Here is a 17,615-nt window from a genome sequence, read left to right on the forward strand (position 1 = left end):
TGGTCGTTAACAACTAGAAATAAGGCAGCGGACTAGCGCTGTTTGCTTTATGACCATTTCCTCTAATGAAATTATGACCTTTCTGACCAAAATGGTCGTTATGGTTTAGGGTTTAGAGCCCCCCAGACAGCTTTTGACCAATTGGTCTAAAATGGTCATAAATTTATGACCAATTCTTCGAGGGTCACTGACAGAAGGTCATAAGTTGACATATTTCTTGTAGTGGTAGATCCCCTAAACCAATAATGTAACACCCAGAAGCGATACTGTACCTTAGACAGGTAAAGTTTAACAAATGCACTGTATGTGTATCTATCCCAGGATGCTCACCAAACACAATGTATGTGTGGCAACATGCATGCTATGTGTGTGGAACAGTCGATGTCGTAACACAATTTTCTCAATAGCTCTGCAAAAACATATGCAAGGACTCTAATGAGTCAAACTTAACAAATGAATACATAAAAGGGACTTACTACTAAGATACAAATCTTACAACGAAATCCAAGAGAAAGAAAAGGACATTCATATCCCTACCTAGACCACTGTCTAGGATAGCCATATCTAACGCCGTCCTTCACCATGAGATTACCTACTCCAACCGCTACTATCTGATTTACAACATCTAGAGAAAAAATAGTAAATAAAGAAAAGTGAGTACCGAGCTGTACTCGCAAGACTTACATTAGCTCTATACTACATATGCATTGTTCTCAAAGGAAGCAGTATATGGTTTGAGTGCAAAAACACTAGCATCCTATAGAGGCACGCTACAACTTGCATGTATAGAGATAAAGAACGAGAGTGTATACAAGATCCATCTATGTTGTTTATCCTAACCACCACATCATTACACTAGCTTGCATCACCCCCCTCACATCACCCTCAAGGATGCAAACCCCAAGGCACTCACATGGTTGAGAAATTTTATTGATTATTGGTTGAAGTTGCTCTATATTACTAACAAGTTTTATTGATGATTAGTTGAAGTTTTACTCTGATTAAGTACAAAATGTCCAAGTCATCCATAAATGCGGACACGGCTATTCGAATAGGTTTAACCCTGCATGGGTGTACCAATTTATATAACACGCCTAACACTCTTTAATGAAATCCATGGACACGCTACTAATAATGCATTGGCAGAGTGAGATAGACCTTGACACTTCCCATATGCTCCAAACAAGTCCAAGGAGCCACCCAACTAAGTTGTACAGTTGTACCAAATCGAGAGTCCGACTAAGTTCCTAGAAACAGACACAATTGTTGTGTGCACACCTAAGGTCACTAGAGCTTAGCGGGATAACCACTTTGAAAATGAGTTGCACTCAAGTAAATATGAAATGCAACATTTCATATAACTGGCTCCTCCATACCTACAATAACATGAGTGATCATTGATGCATATGCCAAATAGGAAGTCCAAACTATATGCCCCCGGACAGGTATGAGGATTAGGTAGTAGGTCGCGACAGAGCTTGATATGTCTCCGTTGTATCTATAATTTTTGATTGTTTCATGCAATATTCTACAACTTTCATATACTTTTGGTAACATTTTATATTATTTTGGGACTAATATATTGATCTAGTGCAAGTTCATGTTTGTTGCATGTTTTTGTTTCGCAGAATATCCATATCAAACGAAGTCCAAACGCGATAAAAATTTACGGAGATTTATTTTAGAATATATGTGATTTTTGGGAAGAAGAATCAATGCAAGACGCTGCTCGTAGGCCCCACGAGGCTCCAGGGCAAGCTAAGAGGGTAGGGCGCACCGTGGTGCCTTGTGAACCCCTCGTAAGTCTGTTGACCCCCTTCTTTCACTGCAAGAAAGATAATATCCAGAAAAATCATGTTAAAATTTCAGCCCAAACGGAGTTACTAATCTCCGGAAATTTAAGAAACGGTTTTCGGCCAGAAAACAGTAATGCGAAACAGAAGAGAACACACACACACACACAAAGAGAGAGAGAGAGAGAGATCCAATCTCGGAGGGGCTCCTGCCCTCCGGGAGACATGGAGATGGTGGACCAGAGGGGAAACTATCCTCCCATCTAGGGGGGAAGCCAAGCAAGAAGAAGGAGGGGGCACTCTCCCCCCCTCTCCCAGTGACGCCGTAATGCCGCCGGGGCAACCATCATGACGGCAATCTACATCAACAACTTCGCCGCCGTCATCATCAACTCTCTTCCCCTCTATGCAGCAGTGTAACACCTTTTTCCCCATTGTAATCTCTACTTAAACATGGTGCGTAATGCCACATATTATTATCCAATGATGTGTGGCCATCCTATGATGTTTGAGTAGATTTGTTTTGTACTATGGGTTGATTGATGATCGTGATTGGTTTGAGTTATGGTGCCCTCCGTATAACGCAAGTGTATGAGATTCCCACTGTAGGGTGTTGCAATACGTTCATGATTAGCTTATAGTGGGTGGCATGAGTGATGGAAACATATACCCGAGTAAGGGGGTTGTTGCGTATGGGAGTAAAGAGGACTTGTTACTTAATTCTATGGTTGGGTTTTACCTTAGTGATCTTTAGTAGTTGCGGATTCTTGATAGAGTTCCAATCATAAGTGCATATGATCCAAGTACGAAAAGTATGTTAGCTCATGCCTCTCCCTCATATAAAATTGCAATAATGATTATCGGTCTAGTTATCGATTGCCTATGGACAAATATTTCTCTTTTGTTACAAAAAGCTTTCTACTAAACAACTAACTTTAATTATCCTAGAAATTACTCGTGGTTTTATTCCCGTTAAGTATTTCTAGTTTTATTCTTGCAAAACTATCCTATAACCTACAAAATAGTTTCATACTTGTTCTAGGTAAAGCGAACGTTAAGTGTGCGTAGAGTTGTATCGGTGGTCGATAGAACTTTAAGGGAATATAAATTCTACCTTTAGCTTCTCGTTGGATTCGACACTTTTATATATCGAAAAAACTACAATTGATCCCCTATACTTGTGGGTTATCAAAACATTTTTCTCGCACCGTTGCCAGGGAGCAATAGCATGGGGCGAATATTCTCGTGTGCGCTTGTTTGCTTTATCACTTAGTAGTTTTTATTTTGTGCTTTTGTTTTCTATCTGTGGTTATGGATATGGAACACGAAATAACAAAGAAATTAGGTGTACTTGCTACTCATGGAGATGGGTGTAACGCCCTGAGACCGTTGTGCCAGGTGCCTTCCAGTTTTTCGCTGTTGTTGCCTTGTCATTCAGTTGCGTATTGCATCTTGCCATGTCATCATCCGCATTGCATCATTATGTTTTTGAAGTTTGCATCCGTCCGGGTTCCCCCAGTTCTCTCCGTTGTCCGTTCTGAGCCCAGACACACTCGCAAGCGCCCGCGACACCTCCGAAATATTATTTATAAGTGGCCGGAAAATGTTCTCGGAATGTTGTCAGTAGGCCTCCTGCCAAGTTTCATCGCATTCGGAGTTCGTTTGACGCCCCCAACGAATATCTATAGCGACGTTATAGTCGGTCTAACGTCGGACGTTTTCGGTCTCCGAAAACTGTTGCTTGGCTTTCCCTCTCTTTCCTCTCTAGTACGTCTACACAGTCCGCTACCTACCGCCGGGCCCAACTTAACCTCTCTCGGTTATGCCCGCGGCCCTCCTCGCGCGCGCGTCCGAAAGCTGTTCCGGACCCGGCCCGGGCAGTCGTCACCGTTGGATCCGGGTCATCCCCAAACATCTATAAAACATCACCATTTTCTTATTTAGACTCCCTAGCCTATTTTTTCTGATCGTCGGATTTTGATCGGAGGGATGAGATAGCCCCTAATCTACCCACACCCACCTACTATAAATAGCAGTACAATCATCGGACCAATCCCTAATTTCTAGGGATCCTCCTAGCCGCCGCCGCTCCTCCTGACTCTTCTTCCTTGGGATCCACCCCGCATCCACCTCGATTTCCTTTCTCACCCAACCAGCGAGGCCCCTTCCTCTGCTCGATCCTGAGGGCATCACGAGCAGTTCGTCCCCACTGCTTCGATCTCCAGCGAGCACCAGGACCTCCCCGGCCCTCCTTCTCATGCCTTGGCCCGAAACCTCGCCGCTGGTGACCTCGTTCCTCTCCCTTCCCTGTTTTCTTTCGATTCCCCTCATTCCTCTCCCACACCCCACGCCATGGCCTTGCAGCTCCGCCGTCGCACCATCTTCAAGCGCTTAGGCACGAGCTTGCCCGCGCCCCGTCTTCCTCCTCGCCGCGCGGATCTAGGCGGCTCGACGCTAGCCGTTTGCCTCCTGCTCGCGTTGACACTGCCGTGGTCTTCTCCATTGCCAAGTCCCAGCACCCGTGGCCCTCCGCCTCGCCTGTATCCGGATGGGTCCGTGCCCTCCCACGTCGCCGCTGGGAGCCCCGCTTCAAGTCCCTGCCATGACTGCTGCCTTCTGCAGAGCCTCGTTGCCAAGCAGCCGTCGCCCCGCCTAGTCCCTCGTCCCGCCTCTGCTTGCCCCCTTCACCAGTGCCAAGTCCGGCTCGTGTTGACCGCGTGAAGCCAGCGCCCAGGCTCTGCTTCGTCTCGACCGCCCTGTCACCCGCGGTTGGACCAGCCTCGCCAGGAGCCACTCGCTCGTTATCTCGCTGCCCGCGTCAAATCGTCCCCTGCCCAGCTCGCCTGCAGACGCTGCCACGTCGTGCTCTGGATCGAGCTCGTGCGAGTTGACGAGTGCTTGTCTTGCTCGAGCGTTGACCGATTTCCCGGCCCAGCGCTCCAGCAGGCCTTCCTCTTGCCTCTACCTCCTCTACCAAGTTGGGCCAAGGCCCACTGGGTGAGCCCACCCCAGCGCCCACCTTTTTTTTCCTTTTATCATGTTGGGCCAGCCTGCCAGATTCGGCCTGTATAGGTTTTTTTAGGCTCTATGAATTTCTGTATTTTTCCCAGAGTTTACAGTTTTACAGAAAAACCCTTCTAGTTCATGCATTTAATAACTCACAATTGGTGCATCGGATTAAAATGATTTAAATATGAAAAATGCTTAGAATTGTGTCTAGATTCATAATATCCAACTTTCATGCATGTTTGAAATTTTTTAAAATGTTGTTTGTGTTTATTTTTCATAATGCCATGCTAAAATGCTTTAATTCATAACTAAATAACCGTAGCTCCAAATTTAATAAACTTTATATGTAAATGGGGTAGGAAAATGCCTAGTTCAACATGGTGCACTTTTCCTGCATGTTTAAAAATTCTAAAATATGCCTTAGGACAGAACAGTACCAAATCCATAAATATGCACATGAGGATTTTCCGGAATTGTTGTTTGTTGTTTCCGGCCTCATTTAAACTTGACTAGATAGTTAGTTTATGTTTGCTTCACCGCTTGCCATGTTAATCAACATTTAATATTGTTGGGTACATAAACGAGATCGAACTAAATAACTTGAATGTGGTGTTCCGTCAATATGCAACTCGTTGCATATTGAGCTCCACTTAATTTGTAGTTTTGCTTGTGCACTTTGCCATGCCATGCCTCATTAAACCGGACATGCATCATACTTGGTTGTGCATCATGTCATGCTTATGTGATGGTTGTTTACCATGTTGTTTGCTTCTTTCTGGTGTTGCTTCTCCGGGTTGGTTCTGATAACGTGTGTTTGTGAGGATTTGTTCGACTACGTCTGTAGAAGGAAAAGAATAGGTTGTGCAACACAATGTATTGATCGGTGCACCAGGCACGTATATATGAGTACAGAAGGGGCCACAACCTCCACTATACAGAGGAACTAGAAGGTGGGCCCAAGACACAATATACACATACACAATATATTCAACACCCTCCCGTAGTCGAAGCGGCGCCGGAGATGCAGAGACTGGAACGAAACTCCTCAAAGGTGGAAGTCGGCAGTCCCTTAGTCATCACATCGGCGAACTGTTGTGCAGTCCGAACATGGAGGACCCGAATACGTCCAAGGGTCATCTGCTCGCGCACAAAGTGAATGTCTAGCTCAATGTGCTTAGTCCGACGATGATGAACGGGGTTGGCAGAAAGGTACACCGCAGAAACGTTGTCACAGTAGACAACCATAGCCTGGGAGACGTCATGATGCAACTCCTGAAGTAACTATCGTAGCCAGGTGCACTCAGCAATGGCGTTAGCCATAGCTCGGTACTCAGCCTCCGCGCTAGAGCGCGAAACCATAGGTTGTCGCTTGGACGACCACGAGACGAGTGAAGGACCGAGGTAAACGCAGTAGCTAGAGGTGGACCGACGGGTGTCGGGGCAGCCGGCCCAGTCCGCGTCGGAGTAGGCCACCATCTCCCGAGAAGTGGACGCCGTGAGAGTAAGCCCAAGAGCCATCGTGCCGCGGATGTAACGGAGAATCTGCTTCACGAGGGTCCAATGGGAGTCACGAGGGGCGTGCATATGCAGCCACACCTGCTGAACAGCATACTGTAAATCCGACCGGGTGAGAGTCAGATACTGAAGAGCACCAACAATGGACCGGTAGAACGGAGCATCCGATGCGGGAGAGCCGTCGAGAGCAGAAACCTTGGCCTTCGTGTCAACAGGAGTAGCAACAGGGTAACAGTTGAGAATGCTGGCACGCTCAAGTAGCTCGTGTGCATACTTCTGCTGATGAAGAAAGAAGCCGTCGGGTCGCCGAACGACCTCAATGCCAAGGAAATAATATAGAGCGCCCAGGTCCTTGATGGCAAACTCATCACGCAGCCAGAGAGTAATCTGCTGAAGAAGGGCTACGGAGGAGGCCATCGGGATGATATCGTCAACGTAGAGGAGCAAATATGCAGTCGTGTCGCCGCGGTGATAGATGAACAATGAGGCATCCGAGCGAGTGACGCTGAAGTCCAGTGTCTGAAGGAACCCAGCGATACGCTAGTACCAGGCGCGAGGTGCTTGCTTGAGCCCGTAGAGAAACCGGGACAGCAAACAAACATGCCCATGAAGAGATGCGTCGACGAAACCGGTCGGCTGCTCACAGTAAACCTGCTCCTCAAGATGGCTTTGAAGGAAGGCGTTAGAGACATCCATCTGATGAACTGGCCAGCCTCGGGAAACTGCCAGCTGGAGAACTGTGCGGATCGTGCCCAGTTTGACAACCGGGGCAAACATCTCGGTGAAGTCGACTCCAGCACGCTGCCGAAAACCACGGACCACCCAGCGAGCCTTGTAGCGCTCAAGTGTACCATCCGAGCAGGTCTTATGGCGAAATACCCACTTGCCGCTGATGACATTGGCGCGAGAAGGCCGAGGAACCAATGTCCAGGTATAGTTCCGCTGAAGAGCATCGAACTCTTCCTGCATCGCGGCAAGCCAGTGAGGACCACGAAGGGCTGCGCGAGCGGACGCAGGGATCGGTGACGGCTCAGTGGTGGAGGCGGCGAGAAGATACTCGTCGCTGGAGTACCGTAGACTCGGGCGATGAACGCCGGCTCGAGCCCGAGTGACGGGGCGAGATGGCAACTCGGCGACTGGCGAGGCGGTCAGCGAGGCAACCGGCGAGGCCGCCGGCAAGATGGCCAGTGAAGAAGCGTCGCCCGAGGCCGCTGAAGCGCCCGCGCCCGAGGCCGCCGAAGCGCCCGTGCCCGAGGTGTATGGGGCGGGCGAAGTGGGGGCGGCGCCTAAGGTAGTCGGTGAAGATACCGGCGACGGGGCAGCCGACGAAGATGCCAGCGAAGCAGCGGCTGCCGGCGAAGATGCTGGCAAGGCGGGCGATGCTGAGGCCCCTGACGAAGTCGGCGAGGACGTCGTGGGGGCACGAGCTGCAGCTCGTCCCACGACGGGAGGACCGCCGAAGCCCGGAGGCGGTCCAAGAATCGAGCGGGGCCGTCCACCTAACGGGGTCGCTGGAGGGCCGCCGGTGGCCGGTGGCGACGGGGCGGCGGGAGGTACCTGCTGAAATGGAAACACCGTCTCATCAAAGTAAACGTGCCGGGAGGTGAATACACGATGTGAGACGGGATCGTAGCATCGGTATCCTTTGGTGTTAGGTGGGTAGCCGAGGAAGATGCAAGCAACTGAACGAGGTGCAAGCTTATGAGGCGCAGTGGCAGCGAGGCTAGGATAGCAGAGACAGCCAAAGATGCGAAGGCCATCATAAGATGGGGGCGCACCAAAGAGGAGATAGTGAGGGGCATAGTTCCAGCGTGGGCGACACGGATGTTAATGAGGAGGGTGGCAGTGGCGAGAGCGTCCGGCCAAAACCGGGGAGGCACGTTAGAGTGAAAGAGTAACGTGCGGACGCAGTCATTAAGAGTGCGAAGGATACGCTCGGCACGACCATTTTGTTGGGACGTGTAGGGGCAAGTGAGGCGGAAGATAGTGCCATGGGAGGCTAGAAGGTTACGAATAGCGGCGTTGTCAAACTCTTTTCTGTTGTCAGTTTGTAAAGTAAGGATAGGACGACCGAACTGTGTGGTGACGTAGGAATAAAATGCAGTGAGTGTGGCAAGAGCATCGGACTTGCGATGAAGAGGAAATGTCCACACATAATGAGAGAAATCATCTAAGATCACCAAATAGTATAGGTAGCCCGTGTTGCTTGCAACCGAGGATGTCCAAATATCACTATGCAATAACTGAAACGGAAAAGTGGAAATAGTGGTAGATGCGCTAAAGGGAAGACGGACGTGTTTACCAAGACGACAAGCCTCACAAGTATGGTCGTCGATCTTATTGCATGAGAATGAAAAGCTCCTAAGTATTTGACTCAAAGTGGTGGAGTTCGGGTGTCCCAAACGAGCATGCCAAAGGTCGACACCTGCGGCGAGGGCGACTGGGGTGGTGGAGGCAGTGGTGGAGGAGTGCACCGGATAGAGCTCATCAGGACTATCACAACGGTGAAGGACCATCCGAGTACGGGCGTCCTTCACAGAAAAACCGACATCATCAAATTCAACGGTAATGGGATTCTCACGGGCAAGATGACAAACAGATACAAGGTTCGTAACTAAATCAGGAGACACAAGAACATCAGACATAGTGATAGGTGTAGATGTGGAAGGAAACTAAGCACGACCAACATGTGTGATAGGTAAAGAGGAACCGTTGCCAATGGTGATGCAAGTAGGAGTATGAACCGGAGTAGAGGAGGTGAGAGTACCAGGATGAGATGTCATATGGGCGGTGGCGCCCGAGTCCATTTACCAATCGCCGCCGCTACCAAGCACCGCCGGTGATGGGGCCGAGTGCAGGGCGGCCAAGGAAGTAGTGTCCCATGACGGTGAGACGGGCAGCGAGGCGAAGCCGCCGTAGGGCTGGACCGGGGCAGGCGGAGCATGGCCGCCGGCCATCGGCATGGCGAGTAGAGCCGCAGGGCCGACACTGGCCGGCTACTGCGGCACGGCGAAGTAGGCCAGATGGCCAACCGGAAAAACCTGCGGCGTGGTGTAGGGATCCGGCGCGTGCGCGTACATGTAGCCGAAGAAAGACGATGCGGCAGAAGACATCACAGCGGCAATGGTTATAGCAGCAGAAGGCAGGGGACGGATGTAGTAGCAGCAGTGCGGAAACGGGAGAGGAGGGAGCGGCGGCAGGGGCCAAAGAAGAGCCGGCAGCAGCGGCGGGTGGCGGCGGCGTCGGGTGAGGTGATGCGGGCGAGCGGGCAATCACGCGAGCGCACGGGCGGGCGAGCAAAGTGGCTTGCAGAATAGACTTGATAGGAAGCAGATAAATTAGAACAGGCATATATATGTATATGTGTGGAAGAACATGGAATAGAAGGATCGGATAGACGTGGCGTAGTAGTACTAGAGCTAGACTAGATGGATGGATTATGCTAATGATGATCAGCGGCGGCGGAGTAATTAGCAGTGAATAATGAGAACTAGTATAGAAGTGCTCCTTGCAGGCTAGCAGGACTTGGCGTGCGACGCGGAAGCTAGAGTACGGACGACGCGGGAAGCAGCTACATGCGATGCGGCGAGCTGGAGTACGGGCAACGCGAGCGGGTTTGGAGTAGCGGCCAGATAGGAGCGACGTGAGCGGGCTGGGAGAGATAGAAGCGGCGGCCGGCGCGGGAGGCGTGCGGGCGGCGGCGGCGGCGGGGCAGCAGAAGAGGCGCGCGGCGGCGGCGGCGGAAGGTTAGGGTTTAGAACCCGGAAACTGATACCATGTAGAAGGAAAAGAATAGGCTGTGCAACACAATGTATTAATCGGTGCACTAGGCACGTATATATGAGTACAGAAGGGGCCACAACCTCAACTATACAGAGGAACTAGAAGGTGGGCCCAAGACACAATATACATGTACACAATATATTCAACAACGTCTGTTTGTCTTCTTCATGGACTCGTTCTTCTTCCTTGCGGGATCTGAGGCAAGATGAGCATACCTTCGAAATCACTTCTATCTTTGCTTGCTAGTTGTTCGCTCTATTGCTATGCCGCGATACCCACCACTTGCTATATCATGCCTCCCATATTGCCATGTCAAGCCTCTAACCCACCTTTCCTAGCAAACCGTTGTTTGGCTATGTTACCTTTTTGCTCAGCCCCTCTTATACCGTTGCTAGTTGCAGGTGAAGATGAAGTTTGTTCCATGTTGGAACATGGATATTGTTGGGATATCATTATTATATCTTATTTACTTTAATGCACCTATATACTTGGTAAAGGGTGGAAGGCTCGTCCTTATGCCTGGTGTTTTGTTCCACTCTTGCCGCCCTAGTTTCCGTCATACCGGTGTTATGTTCCTTGAATTTGCGTTCCTTACGCGGTTGGGTGTTATGGGAACCCCTTGACAGTTCGCTTTGAATAAAACTCCTCCAGCAAGGCCCAACCTTGGTTTGAACATTTGCCACCTAAGCCTTTTTCCCTTGGGTTTCTGGAGCCCGAGGGTCAATCTTTATTTTAAACCTCCCCCCCTCCGGGGCCAGTGCTCCTCTAAGTGTTGGTCCGAACTAGAGTCCTTTGCAGCGCCACCTCGGGGAAACTCGAGGTTTGGTTTTAGTTGTACGGAGCGCTCATCCGGTGTGCCCTGAGAACAAGATACGTGCGACTCCTATCGGGATTTGTCGACACATTGGGCGGCTTTGCTGGTCTTGTTTTACCATTGTCGAAATGTCTTGTAACCGGGATTCCAAGTCTGACCGGGTCTTCCTGGGAGAAGGAATATCCTTCGCTGACCGTGAGAGCTTGTGATGGGCTAATTTGGGACACCCCTGCAGGGTATAAACTTTCGAAAGCCGTGCCCGCGGCTATGGGCAGATGGGAATTTGTTAATGTCCAGTTGTAAAGAACTTAACACTTAACTTAAATTAAAATGCATCAACCGCGTGTGTAGCCATGATAGTCTATTCTCGGCGGAGTCCGGGAAGTGAACACGGTTCTTATGTTATGCTTGAATGTAAGTAGTTTCAGGATCACTTCTTGATCACTTCTAGTTCACGTTCGTGCATTGCTTCTCTTCTCGCTCTCTTTTGTGTAAGTTAGCCACCATATATGCTAGTGCTTTCTCCAGCTCCACATCATTACTGTTGGGGAAGATCGTAATTTCAAAAAAATTCCTACGCACACGCAAGATCATGGTGATGCATAGCAACGAGAGGGGAGAGTGTTGTCCATGTACCCTCGTAGACCGAAAGCGGAAGCGTTAGCAAAATGCGATTGATGTAGTCGTACGTCTTCACGATCCGACCGATCAAGTACCGAATGTACGGCACCTCCGAGTTCAGCACACGTTCAGCCCGATGACGTCCCTCGAACTCCGATCCAGCCGAGTGTTGAGGGAGTGTTTCGTCAGCACGACGGCGTGGTGACGATGATGATGTTCTACCGACGCAGGGCTTCGCCTGAGCACTGCTACAGTATTATCGAGGTGGACTATGGTGGAGGGGTGCACCGCACACGGCTAAGAGATCAATGATCTAATGTTGTGTCTCTAGGGTGCCCCCCTGCCCCTGTATATAAAGGAGCAAGGGGGGTGCGGCCGGCCAGGGCATAGGCGCGCCAGGAGGAGTCCTACTCCCACCGGGAGTAGGACTCCCCCCCTTTCCTAGTTGGATTAGGACTTGGGAGGGGGAAGAAGGAAAGAGGGGGGCCGGCCCCCTTGCCCTAAACCAATTCGGTTTGGGCCTTGGGGGGGCGCGCCCCACACTTCCTTAGCTTCCCTCCTTTTCCACTAAGGCCCATGTAGGCCCATTAAGCCCCCGGGGGGTTCCGGTAACCTCCCGGTACTCCGGTAAAATCCCGATTTCACCCGGAACACTTCCGATATCCAAACATAGGCTTCGAATATATCAATCTTCATGTCTCGACCATTTCGAGACTCCTTGTCATGTCTGTGATCACACCCGGGACTCCGAACAACCTTTGGTACATCAAGACAAAAAACTCATAATATAACTATCATCATAGCGTTAAGCGTGCGGACCCTATGGGTTCGAGAACTATGTAGACATGACGGAGACATGTCTCCAGTCAATAACCAATAGCGGAACCTGGATGCTCATATTGGTTCCTACATATTCTACGAAGATCTTTATCGGTCAGACCGCATAACAACATACGTTGTTCCTTTTGTCATCGGTATGTTACTTGCCCGAGATTCGATCATCGGTATCTCAATACCTAGTTCAATCTCGTTACCGGCAAGTCTCTTTACTCGTTTTGTAATACATCATCCAGCAACTAACTCATTAGTTGCAATGCTTGCAAGGCTTAAGTGATGTGCATTACCGAGAGGGCCCAGAGATACCTCTCCAACAATCGGAGTGACAAATCCTAATCTCGAAATACGCCAACCCAACAAGTACCTTCGGAGACACCTATAGAGCACCTTTATAATCACCCAATTACGTTGTGACATTTGGTAGCACACAAAGTGTTCCTCTGGTAAACGGGAGTTGTGTAATCTCATAGTCATAGGAACATGTATAAGTCATGAAGAAAGCAATAGCAACAAACTAAACGATCAAGTGCTATGCTAACAGAATGGGTCAAGTCAATCACATCGTTCTCCCAATGATGCGATCCCGTTAATCAAATGACAACTCATGTCTATGGTTAGGAAACTTAACCATCTTTGATTAATGAGCTAGTCAAGTAGAGGTATACTAGTGACATTCTGTTTGTCTATGTATTCACACATGTATTATGTTTTCGGTTAATACAATTCTAGCATGAATAATAAACATTTATCATGATATAAGGAAATAAATAATAACTTTATTATTGCCTCTAGGGCATATTTACTTCAGTCTCCCACTTGCACTAGAGTCAATAATCTAGATTACGCCGTAATGATTCTAACACCCATGGAGCCTTGGTGCTGATCATGTTTTGCTCGTGGAAGAGGCTTAGTCAGCGGGTCTGCAACATTCAGATCCGTATGTATCTTGCAAATTTCTATGCCTCCCACCTGGACTAGATCCCGGATGGAATTGAAGCGTCTCTTGATGTGCTTGGTTCTCTTGTGAAATCTGGATTCCTTTGCCAAGGCAATTGCACCAGTATTGTCACAAAAGATTTTCATTGGACCCGATGCACTAGGTATGACACCTAGATCGGATATGAACTCCTTCATCCAGACTCCTTCATTTGCTGCTTCCGAAGCAGCTATGTACTCCGCTTCACATGTAGATCCCACCATGACGCTTTGTTTAGAACTGCACCAACTGACAGCTACACCATTCAATGTAAACACATATCTGGTTTGCGATTTAGAATCGTCCGGATCAGTGTCTAAGCTTGCATCAACGTAACCATTTACCATGAGCTCTTTGTCACCTCCATAAATGACAAACATATCCTTAGTCCTTTTCAGGTATTTCAGGATGTTCTTGACCGCTGTCCAGTGATCCACTCCTGGATTACTTTGGTACCTCCCTGCTAGACTTATAGCAAGGCACACATCAGGACTGGTACACAGCATTGCATACATGATAGAGCCTATGGCTGAAGCATAGGGAACATCTTTCATCTTCTCTCTATCTTCTGCAGTGGTCGAGCATTGAGTCTTACTCAACTTCACACCTTGTAACACAGGCAAGAACCCTTTCTTTGCTTGATCCATTTTGAACTTCTTCAAAACTTTGTTAAGGTATGTGCTTTGTGAAAGTCCAATTAAGCGTCTTGATCTATCTCTATAGATCTTAATGCCCAATATGTAAGCAGCTTCACCAAGGTCTTTCATTGAAAAACTCTTATTCAAGTATCCCTTTATGCTATCCAGAAATTCTATATCATTTCCAATCAGTAATATGTCATCCACATATAATATCAGAAATGCTACAGAGCTCCCACTCACTTTCTTGTAAATACAGGCTTCTCCAAAAGTCTGTATAAAACCAAATGCGTTGATCACACTATCAAAGCGTTTATTCCAACTATAAGAGGCTTGCACCAGTCCATAAATGGATTGTTGGAGCTTGCACACTTTGTTAGCTCCCTTTGGGTCGACAAAACCTTCCGGTTGCATCATATACAACTCTTCTTCTAGAAATCCATTCAAGAATGCAGTTTTGACATCCATCTGCCATATTTCATAATCATAAAACGTGGCAATTGCTAACATGATTCGGACAGACTTAAGCATCGCTACAGGTGAGAAGGTCTCATCATAGTCAATCCCTTGAACTTGTCGAAAACCTTTCGCAACAAGTCGAGCTTTGTAGACAGTAACATTACCGTCAGCGTCAGTCTTCTTCTTGAAGATCCATTTATTCTCGATTTCTTGCCGATCAACAGGCAAGTTAACCAAAGTCCACACTTTGTTCTCATACATGGATCCCATCTCAGATTTCATGGCCTCAAGCCATTTAGCGGAATATGGGCTCACCATCGCTTCTTCATAGTTCGTAGGTTCATCATGATCTAGTAGCATGACTTCCAGAATAGGATTACCGTACCACTCTGGTGCAGATCTTACTCTGGTTGACCTACGAGGTTCAGTAGCAACTTGATCTAAAGTTTCATGATCATTACCATTAACTACCTCACTAATTGGTGCAGGTGTCATAGAAACCGTTTTCTGTGATGAACTACTTTCCAATAAGGGAGCAGCTACAGTTACCTCATCAAGTTCTATTTTCCTCCCACTCACTTCTTTCGAGAGAAACTCCTTCTCTAGAAAAACTCCAAATTTAGCAACAAAAGTCTTGCCTTCGGATCTGTGATAGAAGGTGTACTCAATAGTTTCCTTTGGGTATCCTATGAAGACACATTTCTCCGATTTGGGTTCGAGCTTATCAGGTTGAAGCTTTTTCACATAAGCATCGCAGCCCCAAACTTTTAGAAACGACAACTTTGGTTTCTTGCCAAACCATAGTTCATAAGGCGTCGTCTCAACGGATTTTGATGGTGCCCTATTTAACGTGAATGCGGCCGTCTCTAAAGCATAACCCCAAAACGATAGCGGTAAATCTGTAAGAGACATCATAGATCGCACCATATCTAGTAAAGTACGATTACGACCTTCAGACACACCATTACGCTGTGGTGTTCCGGGTGGCGTGAGTTGTGAAACTATTCTGCATTGTTTTAAATGTAGACCAAACTCATAACTCAAATATTCTCCTCCGCGGTCAGATCATACAAATTTTATTTTCTTGTTACGATGATTTTCAACTTCACTCTGAAATTCTTTGAACTTTTCAAATGTTTCAGACTTATGCTTCATTAAGTAGATATACCCATATCTGCTTAAATCATCTGTGAAGGTGAGAAAATAATGATATCCACCATGAGCCTCAATATTCATCGGACCACATACATCTGTATGTATGATCTCCAACAAATCTGTTGCTCTCTCCATAGTTCCGGAGAACGGTGTTTTAGTCATCTTGCCCATGAGGCACGGTTCACAAGTACCAAGTGATTCATAATCAAGTGGGTCCAAAAGTCCATCAGTATGGAGTTTCTTCATGCGTTTTATACCGATATGACCTAAACAGCAATGCCACAAATAAGTTGCACTATCATTATCAACTCTGCATCTTTTGGCTTCAACATTATGAATATGTGTGTCACTACTATCGAGATTTCAACAAAAATAGACCACTCTTCATGGGTGCATGACCGTAAAAGATATTACTCATATAAATAGAATAACCATTATTCTCTGATTTAAATGAATAACCGTCTCGCATCAAACAAGATCCAGATATAATGTTCATGCTTAACGCTGGCACCAAATAACAATTATTTAGGTCTAATACTAATCCCCAAGGTAGATGTAGAGGTAGCATGCTGACCGCGATCACATCGACATTGGAACCATTTCCCATGCGCATCGTCACCTCGTCCTTAGCTAATCTTCGCTTAATCCGTAGCCCCTGTTTCGAGTTGTAAATATTAGCAACAGAACCAGTATCAAATACCCAGGTGCTACTGCGAGCATTAGTAAGGTACACATCAATAACATGTATATCACATATACCTTTGTTCACCTTGCCATCCTTCTTATCCGCCAAATACTTGGGGCAGTTCCGCTTCCAGTGACCAGTCTGCTTGCAGTAGAAGCACTCAGTTTCAGGCTTAGGTCCAGAATTGGGTTTCTTCTCTTGAGCAGCAACTTGCTTGCTGTTCTTCTTGAAGTTCCCCTTCTTCTTCCCTTTGCCCTTTTTCTTGAAACTAGTGGTCTTGTTGACCATCAACACTTGATGCTCTTTTCTTGATTTCTACCTCCGCAGCCTTTAGCATTGCGAAGAGCTCGGGAATTGTTTTATTCATCCCTTGCATATTATAGTTCAGCATGAAGCTCTTGTAGCTTGGTGGCAGTGATTAGTGATTGAAGAACTCTGTCAATGACACTATCAACCGGAAGATCAACTCCCAGCTGTGTCAAGTGATTATGGTACCTAGACATTCTGAGTATATGTTCATTGACAGAACTATTCTCCTCCATTTTGTAGCTGTAGAAATTATTGGATACTTCGTATCTCTCAATCCGGGAATTTGCTTGAAATATTAACTTCAACTCCTGGAACATCTCATATGCTCCATGATGTTCAAAACGTCGTTGAAGTCCCGGTTCTAAGCCGTAAAGCATGGCACACTGAACTATCGAGTAGTCATCAGCTTTGCTCTGCCAGACGTTCTTAGCGTCGTTAGTTGCATCAGCAGTAGGCTTGGCACTCAGCAGTGCTTCCAGGACATAATTCTTCTGTGCAGCAATGAGGATAATCCTCAAGTTACGGACCCAGTCCGTGTAATTGCTACCATCATCTTTCAACTTTGCTTTCTCAAGGAACGCATTAAAATTCAACGGAACAACAGCACGGGCCATCTATCTACAATCAACATAGACAAGCAAGATACTATCAGGTACTAAGTTCATGATAAATTTAAGTTCAATTAATCATATTACTTAAGAACTCCCACTTAGATAGACATCCCTCTAATCCTCTAAGTGATCACGTGATCCAAATCAACTAAACCATGTCCGATCATCACGTGAGATGGAGTAGTTTCAATGGTGAACATCACTATGTTGATCATATCTACTCTATGATTCATGCTCGACCTTTCGGTCTCCGTGTTCCGAGGCCATATATGTTATATGCTAGGCTCGTCAAGTTTAACCTGAGTATTCCGCGTGTGCAACTGTTTTGCACCCGTTGTATTTGAACGTAGAGCCTATCACACCCGATCATCACGTGGTGTCTCAACACGAAGAACTTTCGCAACGGTGCA

This window comes from Triticum dicoccoides, chromosome 4A (assembly GCF_002162155.2).
Source record: "Triticum dicoccoides isolate Atlit2015 ecotype Zavitan chromosome 4A, WEW_v2.0, whole genome shotgun sequence".
NCBI lineage: Eukaryota > Viridiplantae > Streptophyta > Magnoliopsida > Poales > Poaceae > Triticum > Triticum dicoccoides.